Consider the following 21,887-nt stretch of genomic DNA (forward strand, 5'->3'; position numbering starts at 1 on the left):
GTCAGACCTGCATAATGTTTTGGCTGTCAGGATGGCCGAGTGGTCGAAGGTGCCAGACTCAAGAGAGCTTGATCTTCAGTGAAGCTGAGCCTTCTGGTCTCTTCATGGAGACGTGGGTTTAAATCCCACTCCTAACAGGTGTGTTTTCTTCCCTTAAATCTTGCTCTGCTTGCACAGCCAGCTCCTCACACCACTATCTTTGGAAGCTGCTGTGGCATGTGAGGAGAAATCCACCAACCCATCGGCTGGGCCCTCAATCAAAATTCTGTGTATTACTGGAAGGGGCGTCTCAGGCACATCTTCTGTTAGAGTTGCACTTTATGACAGTAACTACCATGCTGGTTTCTACTTAAGCAGTTGATTCTATCGTTTGAAGTGAGTCTCTCCTGCCACCTTTTGGGCAAAGAAGACACTGCCCCTGCAACAACACAGGCAGACAAGCTCAAACTGGGTTTCTTGGTTAGGTGGGCGGAGCATATTGGCAATGGTGCCTCCTCGTGACTTGCAATTTACATGAAGAAGACAGAGAGGCAGCTGGGATTAGGCAGTCCCCATGAACCCCTGAACACTGTCTTGCGACTTGCACACAATTCTGAAATGAGGCGGGGGAAAGGAGGTGATTTCCCCATCAAGGGCCATTCCGGGAAATCAGCCACCACGCGTCTCCCAGGTGAGTGTTTCAGGCCTATGAGCCACTACTATAAATCTCGCCTGATCGAGCCCTGAGCAAGCAAGTGTGCTTGAATCCAAGAGGCATGCTTCTCTGGCTCAAGAGCTAGTAGGCCCTTCAGTGCTTCTGGTCTGGAAGTCTAAGGTGCAAGGGTCCAGGACTTGCAGAGGGTTACAACTACCAGAAAGGGTCTGCTTTTCACATCAGTGCCCTAGTTCAGCTCACTGGCACAGGGCATCTTGACTGCCTCTTTCCTTGCTAGAGACAAACAAAAAATACTTGACAGAAAACATCAATTGCTATGGCACGCTTAGAGAGAGAGCCTCCAAATGGCCCTGCTTTTCTGAAAGACGCTTCAGAAGATGTTTCAAATGCCTCTGCAGCAGCAGTCTAGTTGGTATAGGGGTATGATTCTCGCTTCGGGTGTGAGAGGACCTTGGTTCAAATCCCAGACAAACCGTTACCTTTATAGGTTCAGTCTGTGTTTTAAACAGGACTATTTCTGCTTTTCACTCTTGTAAGATGTCATGTTGCAATGCAATACATGCTTTATACCTGCGTTGAGACGGTTCAGCATCATGAAGGTATGCGAGATTTCTTTGCAATTGCTTTTCTGTGCTGGAGCAGCAGTGCTCATAGGAACATTAAATGCACAGTGCTTCTCCATTGTAATTTCGGGTCCAGTTCTGAAATCACCTCTTGGAATGAAAGTGATGCCAGTTCCTTTCTTCCAAGGCAAGAGATCGTGTTCCGGAAGGCTCAGCTTTGAGCGTTATGAACATTGGCCCTCAGTCCTTGCATCCCAGTCCAATGCAGAACCACATAAAGCAAGCAGGTGTGTCTGTTTCCATAGTGTGGTGGTTCCAGTACAATGCATAGCCACATGAAGCAAGCCAGCAAGTGTGTCTGTTTGTGTAGTGTAGTCGTTATCATGCGCACCTCACATGCAAAAGGTCCCTGGTTCGAAGCCAAGCAAATACAGCAAGTCGCTGGGCTTTTTCCCAGTATTTGCATTTCCTGACTCAGCTGACAGGCAAGCTGAGATAAAAGAGACTGTGTCTATCCCTCACCATCGTGAGGTACTACGCTCCTGGGGCATCTGTCACAGCTCACCAAGAGGAGTTGCGCCAGCTTACGTCAGTCAGTTGCTCACTGTTTGACCTTTGCATTGAAGCCTGAGCCTACCGCATTCAAGCCAGCCAAGGAAGGAAGGTATGAGAGCGAAAATAGCTTTCCTGCCCTCACCAAGAACAAACACCTTGAGCAAATAAGGTGCCAGACTTACAAGGCCCAATCGCCAACGGAGCATCACTTTTAGTGACGCCCCGGTGGCACTATGCACTGCGCGGTATTTACAAGATGGCGTTCAGCCACTTTTTGTGGCAAACAATCAAATCCTGCTCAAAATACACAACCCCTCAACATTTCTCATTCCACTCGAAGCATTGTTGCGCAAAACATATTTTTTGCCTCAGGCGAAAAATGGATTACAATGCCTTGGCTTCCTTCCTGCTTGCTCTCAGTGCGCCCTGTGTGATGATTTCACAGGCTTGCGTTCCTGGCATTTAGGCATCAGATATTTGTCTGTCTCTGCCCGCAGCTGTGACTTTTCAGGACGTCTGAGTGTATGCATGCTGGCTGACACCGCTGCAATTTTCACACTTACCCCTCGCATTCTGAGCAACTGCTGATCAAGTATAGAGGAAATCGGGCAAACATATGAGGGGAACTGTGCTCCTTCAGTCAAGCCAGCAAGCTTGTTTCTGTAGTGTAGTGGTTATCACATTTGCCTCACACGCAATAGGTTCCCGGTTTGACACTGGGCAGCAGTAGCTTTTGTGTTTGCTCACTAAAACCTCAGTCTCTCTCAATGCACACTTAGACAGAAATGACCTTTAAAAACTTGTGACCTGTGTAAAATGTGCTTTACTATTGCAGGACGATAAAAAGTTATCTGCATCCCTCGGTGGTCGTGCATGTGCCTTGTTTCTTGTTCTGTTTTTTTTTTTTTCTTGGCCTTGTTATATTGTGGGGCCTTTAAAGCTGTGACTTTGATAGGAACATTGCAAGCGGCAGCATCAACAAGTGCAGACTGAAGAGTCAGACCTGCATAATATTTTGGCTGTCAGGATGGCCGAGTGGTCTAAGGTGCCAGACACAAGAGAGCTTGATCTTCAGTGAAGCTGAGCCTTCTGGTCTCTTCATGGAGGCGTGGGTTCAAATCCCACTTCTAACAGGTGTGTTTTCTTCCCTTAAATCTTGCTCTGCTTGCAGAGCCAGCTCCTCACACCACTATCTTTGGAAGCTGCTGTGGCATGTGAGGAGAAATCCACCAACCCATCGGCTGGGCCCTCAATCAAAATTCTGTGTATTACTGGAAGGGGCATCTCAGGCACACCTTCTGTTAGAGCTGCACTTTATGACAGTAACTACCATGCTGGTTTCTACTTAAGCAGTTGATTCTATCGTTTGAAGTGAGTCTCTCCTGCCACCTTTTGGGCAAAGAAGACACTGCCCCTGCAACAACACAGGCAGACAAGCTCAAACTGGGTTTCTTGGTTAGGTGGGTGGAGCATATTGGCAATGGTGCCTCCTCGTGAAATCCGGGAAATCAGCCACCCCGCGTCTCCCAGGTGAGTGTTTCAGGCCTATGAGCCACTACTATAAATCTCGCCTGATCGAGCCCTGAGCGAGCAAGTGTGCTTGAATCCAAGAGGCATGCTTCTCTGGCTCAAGAGCTAGCAGGCCCTTCAGTGCTTCTGGTCTGGAAGTCTAAGGTGCAAGGGTCCAGGACTTGCAGAGGGTTACAACTTCCAGAAAGGGCCTGCTTTTCACATCAGTGCCCTAGTTTAGCTCACTGGCACAGGGCATCTTGACTGCCTCTTTCCTTGCTAGAGACAAACAAAAAATCCTTGACAGAAAACATCAATTGCTATGGCACGCTTAGAGAGAGAGCCTCCAAATGGCCCTGCTTTTCTGAAAGACGCTTCAGAAGATGTTTCAAATGCCTCTGCAGCAGCAGTCTAGTTGGTATAGGGGTATGATTCTCGCTTCGGGTGTGAGAGGACCTTGGTTCAAATCCAAGACAAACCCTTACCTTTATAGGTTCAGTCTGTGTTTTAAACAGGAGTATTTCTGCTTTTCACTCTTGTAAGATGTCATGTTGCAATGCAATACATGCTTTATACCTGCGTTGAGACGGTTCAGCATCATGAAGGTATGCGAGATTTCTTTGCAACTGCTTTTCTGTGCTGGAGCAGCAGTGCTCATAGGAACATTAAATGCACAGTTCTTCTCCATGGTAATTTCGGGTCCAGTTCTGAAATCACCTCTTGGAATGAAAGTGATGCCAGTTCCTTTCTTCCAAGGCAAGAGATCGTGTTCCGGAAGGCTCAGCTTTGAGCGTCATGAACATTGGCCCTCAGTCCTTGCATCCCAGTCCAATGCAGAGCCACATAAAGCAAGCAGGTGTGTCTGTTTCCATAGTGTGGTGGTTCCAGTACAATGCATAGCCACATGAAGCAAGCCAGCAAGTGTGTCTGTTTGTGTAGTGCAGTCGTTATCATGCGCACCTCACATGCAAAAGGTCCCTGGTTCGAAGCGAAGCAAATACAGCAAGTCGCTGGGCTTTTTCCCAGTATTTGCATTTCCTGACTCAGCTGACAGGCAAGCTGAGATAAAAGAGACTGTGTCTATCCCTCACCATCGTGAGGTACTACGCTCCTGGGGCATCTGTCACAGCTCACCAACAGGAGTTGCGCCAGCTTACGTCAGTCAGTTGCTCACTGTTTGACCTTTGCATTGAAGCCTGAGCCTACCGCATTCAAGCCAGCCAAGGAAGGAAGGTATGAGAGCGAAAATAGTTTTCCTGCCCTCACCAAGAACAAACACCTTGAGCAAATAAGGTGCCAGACTTACAAGGCCCAATAGCCAACGGAGCATCACTTTTAGTGACGCCCCGGTGGCACTATGCACTGCGCGGTATTTACAAGATGGCGTTCAGCCACTTTTTGTGGCTTAACACCACCTTGTAAATACGGCACCTTAGCATTCAGCGCTTTCCCTGGAAGGGGCGTGCAATGGGTGTTGCTGTGAGTGTGCCACAGCAACACCATAGCATTTTGATGCTGCTCCAGATTTAGGAGTTGTCGTAAATCTGTGTCAGCGCCAAAATCCAATGCCATCCCAGGGGTATCGTTAGAGTGGCGCACTGAGGAGAAATGTTTTAATTTCTTCTTGTTTTTTCTCTTTCTATTTGTGCTGCATTCTGCAGCACACATAGAAGTAAGAGCAAATCACCATTGAAGATTTTTCTTTTGGCCAGGAAGGTGTCCCTTCCTGCACAAAAACAATTTCCCCCTCAACGCAGTCATCCTTGTACCATGGTGCAAGAACGGCTGCGTTGGCGCTCAGCTGCTAATTTAGAGCTGGCGCAGGGGGAAGCACAGGGGTGCGCTGTATTCTACTAAATACGGCGCTTCCCTGCATTTTGAAAATGACAGAGCGTGGGGCTTGCAAATTTGGCACAGCGTCGCGCTCAGTCATTTTCTTGTAAATCTGGGACAAAATGTCTAAAGGATAGAGGCTTTTTATGTCATGTTCGATGACGACCATGCAAATGACTCTAGTCATACTGCAGAAGAGAGCACCATGTGGTGTTTCTTGCTTTGGGATGTAGTCTCCCACTCTCTGCCACCAACGCTCGGAGCAGGGTGGGAGCCGTAGTACTTCTGTGCCCAGGCTCGTTGGTCTAGGGGTATGATTCTCGCTTCGGGAGCGAGATGTCCCGGGTTCAAATCCCGGACGAGCCCATTTTAGCGGAAAACAATCAAATCCTGCTCAAAATACACAACCCCTCAACATTTCTCATTCCACTCGAAGCATTGTTGCGCAAAACATATTTTTTGCCTCAGGCGAAAAATTTATTACAATGCCTTGGCTTCCTTCCTGCTTGCTCTCAGTGCGCCATGTGTGATGATTTCACAGGCTTGCGTTCCTGGCATTTAGGCATCAGATATTTGTCTGTCTCTGCCCGCAGCTGTGACTTTTCAGGACGTCTGAGTGTATGCATGCTGGCTGACACCGCTGCAATTTTCACACTTACCCCTCGCATTCTGAGCAACTGCTGATCAAGTACAGAGGAAATCGGGCAAACATATGAGGGGAACTGTGCTCCTTCAGTCAAGCCAGCAAGCTTGTTTCTGTAGTGTAGTGGTTATCACATTTGCCTCACACGCAAAAGGTCCCCGGTTTGACACTGGGCAGCAGTAGCTTTTGTGTTTGCTCACTAAAACTTCAGTCTCTCTCAATGCACACTTAGACAGAAATGACCTTTAAAAACTTGTGACCTGTGTAAAATGTGCTTTACTATTGCAGGACGATAAAAAGTTATCTGCATCCCTCGGTGGTCGTGCATGTGCCTTGTTTCTTGTTCACTTTTTTTTTTTTTTCTTGGCCATGTTATATTGTGGGGCCTTTAAAGCTGTGACTTTGATAGGAACATTGCAAGCGGCAGCATCAACAAGTGCAGACTGAAGAGTCAGACCTGCACAATGTTTTGGCTGTCAGGATGGCCGAGTGGTCTAAGGTGCCAGACTCAAGAGAGCTTGATCTTCAGTGAAGCTGAGCCTTCTGGTCTCTTCATGGAGCCGTGGGTTCAAATCCCACTCCTAACAGGTGTGTTTTCTTCCCTTAAATCTTGCTCTGCTTGCACAGCCAGCTCCTCACACCACTATCTTTGGAAGCTGCTGTGGCATGTGAGGAGAAATCCACCAACCCATCTGTTGGGCCCTCAATCAAAATTCTGTGTATTACTGGAAGGGGCATCTCAGGCACACCTTCTGTTAGAGCTGCACTTTATGACAGTAACTACCATGCTGGTTTCTACTTAAGCAGTTGATTCTATCGTTTGAAGTGAGTCTCTCCTGCCACCTTTTGGGCAAAGAAGACACTGCCCTTGCAACAACATAGGCAGACAAGCTCAAACTGGGTTTCTTGGTTAGGTGGGCGGAGCATATTGGCAATGGTGCCTCCTCGTGACTTGCAATTTACATGAAGAAGACAGAGAGGCAGCTGGGATTAGGCAGTACCCATGAACCCCTGAACACTGTCTTGCGACTTGCACACAATTCTGAAATGAGGCGGGGAAAGGAGGTGATTTCCCCATCAAGGGCCATTCCGGGAAATCAGCCACCCCGCGTCTCCCAGGTGAGTGTTTCAGGCCTATGAGCCACTACTATAAATCTCGCCTGATCGAGCCCTGAGCAAGCAAGTGTGCTTGAATCCAAGAGGCATGCTTCTCTGGCTCAAGAGCTAGCAGGCCCTTCAGTGCTTCTGGTCTGGAAGTCTAAGATGCAAGGGTCCAGGACTTGCAGAGGGTTACAACTACCAGAAAGGGTCTGCTTTTCACATCAGTGCCCTAGTTCAGCTCACTGGCACAGGGCTTCTTGACTGCCTCTTTCCTTGCTAGAGACAAACAAAAAATCCTTGACAGAAAACATCAATTGCTATGGCACGCTTAGAGAGAGAGCCTCCAAATGGCCATGCTTTTCTGAAAGACGCTTCAGAAGATGTTTCAAATGCCTCTGCAGCAGCAGTCTAGTTGGTATAGGGGTATGATTCTCGCTTCAGGTGTGAGAGGACATTGGTTCAAATCCCAGACAAACCTTTACCTTTATAGGTTCAGTCTGTGTTTTAAACAGGAGTATTTCTGCTTTTCACTCTTGTAAGATGTCATGTTGCAATGCAATACATGCTTTATACCTGCGTTGAGACGGTTCAGCATCATGAAGGTATGCGATATTTCTTTGCAACTGCTTTTCTGTGCTGGAGCAGCAGTTCTCATAGGAACATTAAATGCACAGTGCTTCTCCATGGTAATTTCGGGTCCAGTTCTGAAATCACCTCTTGGAATGAAAGTGATGCCAGTTCCTTTCTTCCAAGGCAAGAGATCGTGTTCCGGAAGGCTCAGCTTTGAGCGTCATGAACATTGGCCCTCAGTCCTTGCATCCCAGTCCAATGCAGAGCCACATAAAGCAAGCAGGTGTGTCTGTTTCCATAGTGTGGTGGTTCCAGTACAATGCATAGCCACATGAAGCAAGCCGGCAAGTGTGTCTGTTTGTGTAGTGAAGTGGTTATCATGCGCACCTCACATGCAAAAGGTCCCTGGTTCGAAGCCAAGCAAATACAGCAAGTCGCTGGGCTTTTTCCCAGTATTTGCATTTCCTGACTCAGCTGACAGGCAAGCTGAGATAAAAGAGACTGTGTCTATCCCTCACCATCGTGAGGTACTACGCTCCTGAGGCATCTGTCACAGCTCACCAAGAGGAGTTGCGCCAGCTTACGTCAGTCAGTTGCTCACTGTTGACCTTTGCATTGAAGCCTGAGCCTACCGCATTCAAGCCAGCCAAGGAAGGAAGGTATGAGAGCGAAAATAGCTTTCGTGCCCTCACCAAGAACACACACCTTGAGCAAATAAGGTGCCAGACTTACAAGGCCCAATCGCCAACGGAGCATCACTTTTAGTGACGCCCCGGTGGCACTATGCACTGTGCGGTATTTACAAGATGGCGTTCAGCCACTTTTTGTGGCTTAACATCACCTTGTAAATACAGCACCTTAGCATTCAGCGCTTTCCCTGGAAGGGGCGTGCAATGGGTGTTGCTGTGAGTGTGCCACAGCAACACCATAGCATTTTGATGCTGCTCCAGATTTAGGAGTTGTCGTAAATCTGTGTCAGCGCCAAAATCCAATGCCATCCCAGGGGTATCGTTAGAGTGGCGCACTGAGGAGAAATGTTTTCATTTCTCCTCGTTTTTTCTCTTTCTATGTGTGCTGCATTCTGCAGCACACATAGAAGTAAGAGCAAATCACCATTGAAGATTTTTCTTTGGGCCAGGAAGGTGTCCCTTCCTGCACAAAAACAATTTCCCCCTCAACGCAGTCATCCTTGTACCATGGTGCAAGAACGGCTGCGTTGGCGCTCAGCAGCTAATTTAGAGCTGGCGCAGGGGGAAGCACAGGGGTGCGCTGTATTCTACTAAATACGGCGCTTCCCTGCACTTTGAAAATGACTGAGCGTGGGGCTTGCAAATTTGGCACAGCGTCGCGCTCAGTCATTTTCTTGTAAATCTGGGACAAAATGTCTAAAGGATAGAGGCTTTTTATGTCATGTTCGATGACGACCATGCAAATGACTCTAGTCATACTGCAGAAGAGAGCACCATGTGGCGTTTCTTGCTTTGGGATGTAGTCTCCCACTCTCTGCCACCAACCCTCGGAGCAGGGTGGGAACCATAGTGCTTCTGTGCCCAGGTTCGTTGGTCTAGGGGTATGATTCTCGCTTCGGGTGCGAGAGGTCCCGGGTTCAAATCCCGGACAAGCCCATTTTAGCGGAAAACAATCAAATCCTGCTCAAAATACACAACCCCTCAACATTTCTCATTCCACTCGAAGCATTGTTGCGCAAAACATATTTTTTGCCTCAGGTGAAAAATGGATTACAATGCCTTGGCTTCCTTCCTGCTTGCTCTCAGTGCGCCCTGTGTGATGATTTCACAGGCTTGCGTTCCTGGCATTTAGGCATCAGATATTTGTCTGTCTCTGCCCGCAGCTGTGACTTTTCAGGACGTCTGAGTGTATGCATGCTGGCTGACACCGCTGCAATTTTCACACTTACCCCTCGCATTCTGAGCAACTGCTGATCAAGTATAGAGGAAATCGGGCAAACATATGAGGGGAACTGTGCTCCTTCAGTCAAGCCAGCAATCTTGTTTCTGTAGTGTAGTGGTTATCACATTTTCCTCACACGCAAAAGGTCCCTGGTTCGACACTGGGCAGCAGTAGCTTTTGTGTTTGCTCACTAAAACCTCAGTCTCTCTCAATGCACACTTAGACAGAAATGACCTTTAAAAACTTGTGACCTGTGTAAAATGTGCTTTACTATTGCAGGACGATAAAAAGTTATCTGCATCCCTCGGTGGTCGTGCATGTGCCTTGTTTCTTGTTCTTTTTTTTTTTTTTTCTTGGCCATGTTATATTGTGGGGCCTTTAAAGCTGTGACTTTGATAGGAACATTGCAAGCGGCAGCATCAACAAGTGCAGACTGAAGAGTCAGACCTGCACAATGTTTTGGCTGTCAGGATGGCCAAGTGGTCTAAAGTGCCAGACTCAAGAGAGCTTGATCTTCAGTGAACCTGAGCCTTTTGGTCTCTTCATGGAGGCGTGGGTTCAAATCCCACTCCTAACAGGTGTGTTTTGTTCCCTTAAATCTTGCTCTGCTTGCACAGCCAGCTCCTCACACCACTATCTTTGGAAGCTGCTGTGGCATGTGAGGAGAAATCCACCAACCCATCGGCTGGGCCCTCAATCAAAATTCTGTGTATTACTGGAAGGGGCATCTCAGGCACACCTTCTGTTAGAGCTGCACTTTATGACAGTAACTACCATGCTGGTTTCTACTTAAGCAGTTGATTCTATCGTTTGAAGTGAGTCTCTCCTGCCACCTTTTGGGCAAAGAAGACACTGCCCCTGCAACAACACAGGCAGACAAGCTCAAACTGGGTTTCTTGGTTAGGTGGGCGGAGCATATTGGCAATGGTGCCTCCTTGTGACTTGCAATTTACATGAAGAAGACAGAGAGGCAGCTGGGAGTAGGCAGTACCCATGAACCCCTGAACACTGTCTTGCGACTTGCACACAATTCTGAAATGAGGCGGGGGAAAGGAGGTGATTTCCCCATCAAGGGCCATTCCGGGAAATCAGCCACCCCACGTCTCCCAGGTGAGTGTTTCAGGCCTATGAGCCACTACTATAAATCTCGCCTGATCGAGCGCTGAGCGAGCAAGTGTGCTTGAATCCAAGAGGCATGCTTCTTTGGCTCAAGAGCTAGCAGGCCCTTCAGTGCTTCTGGTCTGGAAGACTAAGGTGCAAGGGTCCAGGACTTGCAGAGGGTTACAACTACCAGAAAGGGTCTGCTTTTCACATCAGTGCCCTAGTTCAGCTCACTGGCACAGGGCATCTTGACTACCTCTTTCCTTGCTAGAGACAAACAAAAAATCCTTGACAGAAAACATCAATTGCTATGGCACGCTTAGAGAGAGAGCCTCCGAATGGCCCTGCTTTTCTGAAAGACGCTTCAGAAGATGTTTCAAATGCCTCTGCAGCAGCAGTCTAGTTGGTATAGGGGTATGATTCTCGCTTCGGGTGTGAGAGGACCTTGGTTCAAATCCCAGACAAACCCTTACCTTTATAGGTTCAGTCTGTGTTTTAAACAGGAGTATTTCTGCGTTTCACTCTTGTAAGTTGTCATGTTGCAATGCAATACATGCTTTATACCTGCGTTGAGACGGTTCAGCATCATGAAGGTATGCGAGATTTCTTTGCAACTGCTTTTCTGTGCTGGAGCAGCAGTGCTCATAGGAACATTAAAAGCACAGTGCTTCTCCATGGTAATTTCGGGTCCAGTTCTGAAATCACCTCTTGGAATGAAAGTGATGCCAGTTCCTTTCTTCCAAGGCAAGAAATCGTGTTCCGGAAGGCTCAGCTTTGACCGTCATAAACATTGGCCCTCAGTCCTTGAATCCCAGTCCAATGCAGAGCCACATAAAGCAAGCAGGTGTGTCTGTTTCCATAGTGTGGTGGTTCCAGTACAATGCATAGCCACATGAAGCAAGCCGGCAAGTGTGTCTGTTTGTGTAGTGTAGTGGTTATCATGCGCACCTCACGTGTGAAAGGTCCCTGGTTCGAAGCCAAGCAAAAACAGCAAGTTGCTGGGCTTTTTCCCAGTATTTGCATTTCCTGACTCAGCTGACAGCAAGCTGAGATAAAAGAGACTGTGTCTATCCCTCACCATCGTGAGGTACTACGCTCCTGGGGCATCTGTCACAGCTAACCAAGAGGAGTTGCGCCAGCTTACATCAGTCAGTTGCTCACTGTTTGACCTTTGCATTGAAGCCTGAGCCTACCGCATTCAAGCCAGCCAAGGAAGGAAGGTATGAGAGCGAAAATAGCTTTCCTGACCTCACCAAGAACACACACCTTGAGCAAATAAGGTGCCAGAATTACAAGGCCCAATCGCCAACGGAGCATCACTTTTAGTGACGCCCCGGTGGCACTATGCACTGCGCGGTATTCACAAGATGGCGTTCAGCCACTTTTTGTGGCTTAACACCACCTTGTAAATACGGCACCTTAGCACGCAGCGCTTTCCCTGGAAGGGGCGTGCAATGGGTGTTGCTGTGAGTGTGCCACAGCAACACCATAGCATTTTGATGTTGCTCCAGATTTAGGAGTTGTCGTAAATCTGCGTCAGCGCCAAAATCCAACGCCATCCCAGGGGTATCGTTAGAGTGGCGCATTGAGGAGAAATGTTTTCATTTCTCCTCGTTTTTTCTCTTTCTATGTGTGCTGCATTCTGCAGCACACATAGAAGTAAGAGCAAATCACCATTGAAGGTTTTTCTTTTGGCCAGGAAGGTGTCCCTTCCTGCACAAAAACAATTTCCCCCTCAACGCAGTCATCCTTGTACCATGGTGCAAGAACGGCTGCGTTGGCGCTCAGCAGCTAATTTAGAGCTGGCGCAAGGGGAAGCACAGGGGTGCGCTGTATTCTAGTAAATACGGCGCTTCCCTGCATTTTGAAAATGACGGAGCGTGGGGCTTGCAAATTTGGCACAGCGTCGCGCTCAGTCATTTTCTTGTAAATCTGGGACAAAATGTCTAAAGGATAGAGGCTTTTTATGTCATGTTCGATGACGACCATGCAAATGACTCTAGTCATACTGCAGAAGAGAGCACCATGTGGCGTTTCTTGCTTTGGGATGTAGTCTCCCACTCTCTGCCACCAGCCCTCGGAGCAGGGTGGGAGCCGTAGCACTTCTGTGCCCAGGCTCGTTGGTCTAGGGGTATGATTCTCGCTTCGGGTGCGAGAGGTCCCGGGTTCAAATCCCGGACAAGCCCATTTTAGCGGAAAACAATCAAATCCTGCTCAAAATACACAACCCCTCAACATTTCTCATTCCACTCGAAGCATTGTTGCGCAAAACATATTTTTTGCCTCAGGCGAAAAATGGATTACAATGCCTTGGCTTCCTTCCTGCTTGCTCTCAGTGCGCCCTGTGTGATGATTTCACAGGCTTGCGTTCCTGGCATTTAGGCATCAGATATTTGTCTGTCTCTGCCCGCAGCTGTGACTTTTCAGGACGTCTGAGTGTATGCATGCTGGCTGACACCGCTGCAATTTTCACACTTACCCCTCGCATTCTGATCAACTGCTGATCAAGTATAGAGGAAATCGGGCAAACATATGAGGGGAACTGTGCTCCTTCAGTCAAGCCAGCAAGCTTGTTTCTGTAGTGTAGTGGTTATCACATTTGCCTCACACGCAAAAGGTCCCTGGTTTGACACTGGGCAGCAGTAGCTTTTGTGTTTGCTCACTAAAACCTCAGTCTCTCTCAATGCACACTTAGACAGAAATGACCTTTAAAAACTTGTGACCTGTGTAAAATGTGCTTTACTATTGCAGGACGATAAAAAGTTATCTGCATCCCTCGGTGGTCGTGCAGGTGCCTTGTTTCTTGTTCTGTTTTTTTTTTTTTTTCTTGGCCATGTTATATTGTGGTGCCTTTAAAGCTGTGACTTTGATAGGAACATTGCAAGCGGCAGCATCAACAAGTGCAGACTGAAGAGTCAGACCTGCACAATGTTTTGGCTGTCAGGATGGCCGAGTGGTCTAAGGTGCCAGACTCAAGAGAGCTTGATCTTCAGTGAAGCTGAGCCTTCTGGTATCTTCATGGAGGCGTGGGTTCAAATCCCACTCCTAACAGGTGTGTTTTCTTCCCTTAAATGTTGCTCTGCTTGCACAGCCAGCTCCTTACACCACTATCTTTGGAAGCTGCTGTGGCATGTGAGGAGAAATCCACTAACCCATCGGCTGGGCCCTCAATCAAAATTCTGTGTATTACTGGAAGGGGCATCTCAGGCACACCTTCTGTTAGAGCTGCACTTTATGACAGTAACTACCATGCTGGTTTCTACTTAAGCAGTTGATTCTATCGTTTGAAGTGAGTCTCTCCTGCCACCTTTTGGGCAAAGAAGACACTGCCCCTGCAACAACACAGGCAGACAAGCTCAAACTGGGTTTCTTGGTTAGGTGGGCGGAGCATATTGGCAATGGTGCCTCCTCGTGACTTGCAATTTACATGAAGAAGACAGAGAGGCAGCTGGGAGTAGGCAGTACCCATGAACCCCTGAACACTGTCTTGCGACTTGCACACAATTCTGAAATGAGGCGGGGGAAAGGAGGTGATTTCCCCATCAAGGGCCATTCCGGGAAATCAGCCACCCGCGTCTCCCAGGTGAGTGTTTCAGGCCTATGAGCCACTACTATAAATCTCGCCTGATCTCGCCTGAGCGAGCAAGTGTGCTTGAATCCAAGAGGCATGCTTCTCTGGCTCAAGAGCTAGCAGGCCCTTCAGTGCTTCTGGTCTGGCAGTCTAAGGTGCAAGGGTCCAGGACTTGCAGAGGGTTACAACTACCAGAAAGGGTCTGCTTTTCACATCAGTGCCCTAGTTCAGCTCACTGGCACAGGGCATCTTGACTACCTCTTTCCTTGCTAGAGACAAACAAAAAATCCTTGACAGAAAACATCAATTGCTATGGCACGCTTAGAGAGAGAGCCTCCGAATGGCCCTGCTTTTCTGAAAGACGCTTCAGAAGATGTTTCAAATGTCTCTGCTGCAGCAGTCTAGTTGGTATAGGGGTATGATTCTCGCTTCGGGTGTGAGAGGACCTTGGTTCAAATCCCAGACAAACCCTTACCTTTATAGGTTCAGTCTGTGTTTTAAACAGGAGTATTTCTGCTTTTCACTCTTGTAAGTTGTCATGTTGCAATGCAATACATGCTTTATACCTGCGTTGAGGCGGTTCAGCATCATGAAGGTATGCGAGATTTCTTTGCAACTGCTTTTCTGTGCTGGAGCAGCAGTGATCATAGGAACATTAAATGCACAGTGCTTCTCCATGGTAATTTCGGGTCCAGTTCTGAAATCACCTCTTGGAATGAAAGTGATGCCAGTTCTTTTCTTCCAAGGCAAGAGATCATGTTCCGGAAGGCTCAGCTTTGAGCGTCATGAACATTGGCCCTCAGTCCTTGCATCCCAGTCCAATGCAGAGCCACATAAAGCAAGCAGGTGTGTCTGTTTCCATAGTGTGGTGGTTCCAGTACAATGCATAGCCACATGAAGCAAGCCGGCAAGTGTGTCTGTTTGTGTAGTGTAGTGGTTATCATGCGCACCTCACATGCGAAAGGTCCCTGGTTCAAAGCCAAGCAAAAACAGCAAGTCGCTGGGCTTTTTCCCAGTATTTGCATTTCCTGACTCAGCTAACAGGCAAGCTGAGATAAAAGAGACTGTGTCTATCCCTCACCATCGTGAGGTACTACGCTCCTGGGGCATCTGTCACAGCTCACCAAGAGGAGTTGCGCCAGTTTATGTCAGTCAGTTGCTCACTGTTTGACCTTTGCATTGAAGCCTGAGCCTACCGCATTCAAGCCAGCCAAGGAAGGAAGGTATGAGAGCGAAAAAAGCTTTACTGCCCTCACCAAGAACACACACCTTGAGCAAATAAGGTGCCAGACTTACAAGGCCCAATCGCCAACGGAGCATCACTTTTAGTGACGCCCCGGTGGCACTATGCACTGCGCGGTATCTACAAGATGGCGTTCAGCCACTTTTTGTGGCTTAACACCACCTTGTAAATACGGCACCTTAGCATGCAGCGCTTTCCCTGGAAGGGGCGTGCAATGGGTGTTGCTGTGAGTGTGCCACAGCAACACCATAGCATTTTGATGCTGCTCCAGATTTAGGAGTTGTCGTAAATCTGCGTCAGCGTCAAAATCCAACGCCATCCCAGGGGTATCGTTAGAGTGGCGCACTGAGGAGAAATGTTTTCATTTCTCCTCGTTTTTTCTCTTTCTATGTGTGCTGCATTCTGCAGCACACATAGAAGTAAGAGCAAATCACCATTGAAGATTTTTCTTTTGGCCAGGAAGGTGTCCCTTCCTGCACAAAAACAATTTCCCCCTCAACGCAGTCATCCTTGTACCATGGTGCAAGAACGGCTGCGTTGGCGCTCAGCAGCTAATTTAGAGCTGGCGCAGAGGGAAGCACAGGGGTGCGCTGTATTCTACTAATTACGGCGCTTCCCTGCATTTTGAAAATGACGGAGCGTGGGGCTTGCAAATTTGGCACAGCGTCGCGCTCATTCATTTTCTTGTAAATCTGGGACAAAATGTCTAAAGGATAGAGGCATTTTATGTTATGTTCGATGACGACCATGCAAATGACTCTAGTCATACTGCAGAAGAGAGCACCATGTGGCGTTTCTTGCTTTGGGATGTAGTCTCCCACTCTCTGCCACCAACCCTCGGAGCAGGGTGGGAGCCGTAGCGCTTCTGTCCCCAGGCTCGTTGGTCTAGGGGTATGATTCTCGCTTCGGGTGCGAGAGGTCCCGGGTTCAAATCCCGGACGAGCCCATTTTAGCAGAAAACAATCAAATCCTGCTCAAAATACACAACCCCTCAACATTTCTCATTCCACTCGAAGCATTGTTGCGCAAAACATATTTTTTGCCTCAGGCGAAAAATGGATTACAATGCCTTGGCTTCCTTCCTGCTTGCTCTCAGTGCTCCCTGTGTGATGATTTCACAGGCTTGCGTTCCTGGCATTTAGGCATCAGATATTTGTCTGTCTCTGCCCGCAGCTGTGACTTTTCAGGACGTCTGAGTGTAGCATGCTGGCTGACACCGCTGCAATTTTCACACTTACCCCTCGCATTCTGAGCAACTGCTGATCAAGTATAGAGGAAATCGGGCAAACATATGAGGGGAACTGTGCTCCTTCAGCCAAGACAGCAAGCTTGTTTCTGTAGTGTAGTGGTTATCACATTTGCCTCACAAGCAAAAGGTCCCCGGTTCGACACTGGGCAGCAGTAGCTTTTGTGTTTGCTCACTAAAACCTCAGTTTCTCTCAATGCACACTTAGACAGAAATTACCTTTAAAAACTTGTGACCTGTGTAAAATGTGCTTTACTATTGCAGGACGATAAAAAGTTATCTGCATCCCTCTGTGGTCGTGCATGAGCCTTGTTTCTTGTTCTGTTTTTTTTTTTTTTTCTTGGCCATGTTATATTGTGGGGCCTTTAAAGCTGTGACTTTGATAGGAACATTGCAAGCGGCAGCATCAACAAGTGCAGACTGAAGAGTCAGACCTGCACAATGTTTTGGCTGTCAGGATGGCCGAGTGGTCTTAGGTGCCAGACTCAAGAGAGCTTGATCTTCAGTGAAGCTGAGCCTTCTGGTCTCTTCATGGAGGCGTGGGTTCAAATCCCACTCCTAACAGGTGTGTTTTCTTACCTTAAATCTTGCTCTGCTTACACAGCCAGCTCCTCACACCACTATCTTTGGAAGCTGCTGTGGCATGTGAGGAGAAATCCACCAACCCATCGGCTGGGCCCTCAATCAAAATTCTGTGTATTACTGGAAGGGGCATCTCAGGCACACCTTCTGTTAGAGCTGCACTTTATGACAGTAACTACCATGCTGGTTTCTACTTAAGCAGTTGATTCTATCGTTTGAAGTGAGTCTCTCCTGCCACCTTTTGGGCAAAGAAGACACTGCCCCTGCAACAACACAGGCAGAGAAGCTCAAACTGGGTTTCTTGGTTAGGTGGGCGGAGCATATTGGCAATGGTGCCTCCTCGTGACTTGCAATTTACATGAAGAAGACAGAGAGGCAGCTGGGAGTAGGCAGTACCCATGAACCCCTGAACACTGTCTTGCGACTTGCACACAATTCTGAAATGAGGCGGGTGAAAGGAGGTGATTTCCCCATGAAGGGCCATTTCGGGAAATCAGCCACCCTGCATCTCCCAGGTGAGTGTTTCAGGCCTATGAGCCACTACTATAAATCTCGCCTGATCAAGCGCTGAGCGAGCAAGTGTGCTTGAATCCAAGAGGCATGCTTCTCTGGCTCAAGAGCTAGTAGGCCCTTCAGTGCTTCTGGTGTGGAAGTCTAAGGTGCAAGGGTCCAGGACTTGCAGAGGGTTACAACTACCAGAAAGGGTCTGCTTTTCACATCAGTGCCCTAGTTCAGCTCACTGGCACAGGGCATCTTGACTACCTCTTTCCTTGCTAGAGACAAACAAAAAATCCTTGACAGAAAACATCAATTGCTATGGCACGCTTAGAGAGAGAGCCTCCGAATGGCCCTGCTTTTCTGAAAGACGCTTCAGAAGATGTTTCAAATGCCTCTGCAGCAGCAGTCTAGTTGGTATAGGGGTATGATTCTCGCTTCGGGTGTGAGAGGACCTTGGTTCAAATCCCAGACAAACCCTTACCTTTATAGGTTCAGTCTGTGTTTTAAACAGGAGTATTTCTGCTTTTCACTCTTGTAAGATGTCATGTTGCAATGCAATACATGCTTTATACCTGCGTTGAGACGGTTCAGCATCATGAAGGTATGCGAGATTTCTTTGCAACTGCTTTTCTGTGCTGGAGCAGCAGTGCTCATAGGAACATTAAATGCACAGTGCTTCTCCATGGTAATTTCGGGTCCAGTTCTGAAATCACCTCTTGGAATGAAAGTGATGCCAGTTCCTTTCTTCCAAGGCAAGAGATCGTGTTCCGGAAGGCTCAGCTTTGAGCGTCATGAACATTAGCCCTCAGTCCTTGCATCCCAGTCCAATGCAGAGCCACATAAAGCAAGCAGGTGTGTCTGTTTCCATAGTGTGGTGGTTCCAGTACAATGCATAGCCACATGAAGCAAGCCGGCAAGTGTGTCTGTTTGTGTAGTGTAGTGGTTATCATGCGCACCTCACATGCAAAAGGTCCCTGGTTCGAAGCCAAGCAAATACAGCAAGTCGCTGGGCTTTTTCCCAGTATTTGCATTTCCTGACTCAGCTGACAGGCAAGCTGAGATAAAAGAGACTGTGTCTATCCCTCACCATCGTGAGGTACTACGCTCCTGGGGCATCTGTCACAGCTCACCAAGAGGAGTTGCGCCAGCTTACGTCAGTCAGTTGCTCACTGTTTGACCTTTGCATTGAAGCCTGAGCCTACCGCATTCAAGCCAGCCAAGGAAGGAAGGTATGAGAGCGAAAATAGCTTTCCTGCCCTCACCAAGAACACACACCTTGAGCAAATAAGGTGCGAGACTTACAAGGCCCAATTGCCAACGGAGCATCACTTTTAGTGACGCCCCGGTGGCACTATGCACTGCGCGGTATTTACAAGATGGCGTTCAGCCACTTTTTGTAGCTTAACACCACCTTGTAAATACGGCACCTTAGCATTCAGCGCTTTCCCTGGAAGGGGCGTGCAATGGGTGTTGCTGTGAGTGTGCCACAGCAACACCATAGCATTTTAATGCTGCTCCAAATTTAGGAGTTGTCGTAAATCTGCGTCAGCGTCAAAATCCAACGCCATCCCAGGGGTATCGTTAGAGTGGCGCACTGAGGAGAAATGTTTTCATTTCTCCTCGTTTTTTCTCTTTCTATGTGTGCTGCATTCTGCAGCACACATAGAAGTAAGAGCAAATCACCATTGAAGATTTTTCTTTTGGCCAGGAAGGTGTCCCTTCCTGCACAAAAACAATTTCCCCCTCAACGCAGTCATCCTTGTACCATGGTGCAAGAACGGCTGCGTTGGCGCTCAGCAGCTAATTTAGAGCTGGCGCAGGGGGAAGCACAAGGGTGCGCTGTATTCTACTAAATACGGCACTTCCCTGCATTTTGAAAATGACGGAGCGTGGGGCTTGCAAATTTGGCACAGCGTCGCGCTCAGTCATTTTCTTGTAAATCTGGGACAAAATGTCTAAAGGATAGAGGCTTTTTATGTCATGTTCGATGACGACCATGCAAATGACTCTAGTCATACTGCAGAAGAGAGCACCATGTGGCGTTTCTTGCTTTGGGATGTAGTCTCCCACTCTCTGCCACCAACCCTCGGAGCAGGGTGGGAGCCGTAGCGCTTCTGTCCCCAGGCTCGTTGGTCTAGGGGTATGATTCTCGCTTCGGGTGCGAGAGGTCCCGGGTTCAAATCCCGGACGAGCCCATTTTAGCGGAAAACAATCAAATCCTGCTCAAAATACACAACCCCTCAACATTTCTCATTCCACTCGAAGCATTGTTGCGCAAAACATATTTTTTGCCTCAGGCGAAAAATGGATTACAATGCCTTGGCTTCCTTCCTGCTTGCTCTCAGTGCTCCCTGTGTGATGATTTCACAGGCTTGCGTTCCTGGCATTTAGGCATCAGATATTTGTCTGTCTCTGCCCGCAGCTGTGACTTTTCAGGACGTCTGAGTGTATGCATGCTGGCTGACACCGCTGCAATTTTCACACTTACCCCTCGCATTCTGAGCAACTGCTGATCAAGTATAGAGGAAATCGGGCAAACATATGAGGGGAACTGTGCTCCTTCAGTCAAGCCAACAAGCTTGTTTCTGTAGTGTAGTGGTTATCACTTTTGCCTCACACGCAAAAGGTCCCCGGTTCGACACTGGGCAGCAGTAGCTTTTGTGTTTGCTCACTAAAACCTCAGTCTCTCTCAATGCACACTTAGACAGAAATGACCTTTAAAAACTTGTGACCTGTGTAAAATGTGCTTTACTATTGCAGGACGATAAAAAGTTATCTGCATCCCTCGGTGGTCGTGCATGTGCCTTGTTTCTTGTTCTGTTTTTTTTTTTTTTCTTGGCCATGTTATATTGTGGGGCCTTTAAAGCTGTGACTTTGATAAGAACATTGCAAGCGGCAGCATCAACAAGTGCAGACTGAAGAGTCAGACCTGCACACTGTTTTGGCTGTCAGGATGGCCGAGTGGTCTAAGGTGCCAGACTCAAGAGAGCTTGATCTTCAGTGAAACTGAGCCTTCTGGTCTCTTCATGGAGGCGTGGGTTCAAATCCCACTCCTAACAGGTGTGTTTTCTTCCCTTAAATCTTGCTCTGCGTGCACAGCCAGCTCCTCACACCACTATCTTTGGAAGCTGCTGTGGCATGTGAGGAGAAATCCACCAACCCATCGGCTGGGCCCTCAATCAAAATTCTGTGTATTACTGGAAGGGGCATCTCAGGCACACCTTCAGTTAGAGCTGCACTTTATGACAGTAACTACCATGCTGGTTTCTACTTAAGCAGTTGATTCTATCGTTTGAAGTGAGTCTCTCCTGCCACCTTTTGGGCAAAGAAGACACTGCCCCTGCAACAACACAGGCAGACAAGCTCAAACTGGGTTTCTTGGTTAGGTGGGATGAGCATATTGGCAATGGTGCCTCCTCGTGACTTGCAATTTACATGAAGAAGACAGAGAGGCAGCTGGGAGTAGGCAGTACCCATGAACCCCTGAACACTGTCTTGCGACTTGCACACAATTCTGAAATGAGGCTGGGGAAAGGAGGTGATTTCCCCATCAAGGGCCATTCCGGGAAATCAGCCACCCCGCGTCTCCCAGGTGAGTGTTTCAGGCCTATGAGCCACTACTATAAATCTCGCCTGATCGAGCAAGTGTGCTTGAATCCAAGAGGCATGCTTCTCTGGCTCAAGAGCTAGCAGGCCCTTCAGTGCTTCTGGTCTGAAAGTCTAAGTTGCAAGGGTCCAGGACTTGCAGAGGGTTACAATTACCAGAAAGGGTCTGCTTTTCACATCAGTGCCCTAGTTCAGCTCACTGGCACAGGGCATCTTGACTACCTCTTTCCTTGCTAGAGACAAACAAAATATCCTTGACAGAAAACATCAATTGCTTTGGCACGCTTAGAGAGAGAGCCTCCGAATGGCCCTGCTTTTCTGAAAGACGCTTCAGAAGATGTTTCAAATGCCTCTGCAGCAGCTGTCTAGTTGGTATAGGGGTATGATTCTCGCTTCGGGTGTGAGAGGACCTTGGTTCAAATCCCAGACAAACCCTTACCTTTATAGGTTCAGTCTGTGTTTTAAACAGGAGTATTTCTGCTTTTCACTCTTGTAAGATGTCATGTTGCAATGCAATACATGCTTTATACCTGCGTTGAGACGGTTCAGCATCATGAAGGTATGCAAGATTTCTTTGCAACTGCTTTTCTGTGCTGGAGCAGCAGTGCTCATAGGAACATTAAACGCACAGTGCTTCTCCATGGTAATTTCGGGTCCAGTTCTGAAATCACCTCTTGGAATGAAAGTGATGCCAGTTCCT

The 21,887-nt window shown here is 48.0% G+C and overlaps 5 non-coding genes across 5 annotated transcripts; all 5 read left to right on the forward strand.

Moving 5' to 3' along the window:
• Positions 1-5,409: 5,409 nt before the first annotated feature.
• Positions 5,410-5,481, forward strand: TRNAP-CGG (transfer RNA proline (anticodon CGG)). Its single transcript has one exon. It is a non-coding gene; the product is annotated as a tRNA-Pro (tRNA).
• Positions 5,482-8,982: 3,501 nt separating this feature from the next.
• On the forward strand, positions 8,983-9,054 carry TRNAP-CGG (transfer RNA proline (anticodon CGG)). Its single transcript has one exon. It is a non-coding gene; the product is annotated as a tRNA-Pro (tRNA).
• A 3,501-nt stretch (positions 9,055-12,555) lies between these two features.
• TRNAP-CGG (transfer RNA proline (anticodon CGG)) lies at positions 12,556-12,627 on the forward strand. The gene has a single exon. It is a non-coding gene; the product is annotated as a tRNA-Pro (tRNA).
• Positions 12,628-16,129: 3,502 nt separating this feature from the next.
• On the forward strand, positions 16,130-16,201 carry TRNAP-CGG (transfer RNA proline (anticodon CGG)). Its single transcript has one exon. It is a non-coding gene; the product is annotated as a tRNA-Pro (tRNA).
• A 3,503-nt stretch (positions 16,202-19,704) lies between these two features.
• TRNAP-CGG (transfer RNA proline (anticodon CGG)) lies at positions 19,705-19,776 on the forward strand. Its single transcript has one exon. It is a non-coding gene; the product is annotated as a tRNA-Pro (tRNA).
• The last annotated feature ends 2,111 nt before the right edge of the window (positions 19,777-21,887 follow it).

This window comes from Pleurodeles waltl, unplaced genomic scaffold (genome assembly GCF_031143425.1).
Source record: "Pleurodeles waltl isolate 20211129_DDA unplaced genomic scaffold, aPleWal1.hap1.20221129 scaffold_91, whole genome shotgun sequence".
Classification (NCBI taxonomy): Eukaryota; Metazoa; Chordata; class Amphibia; order Caudata; family Salamandridae; genus Pleurodeles; species Pleurodeles waltl.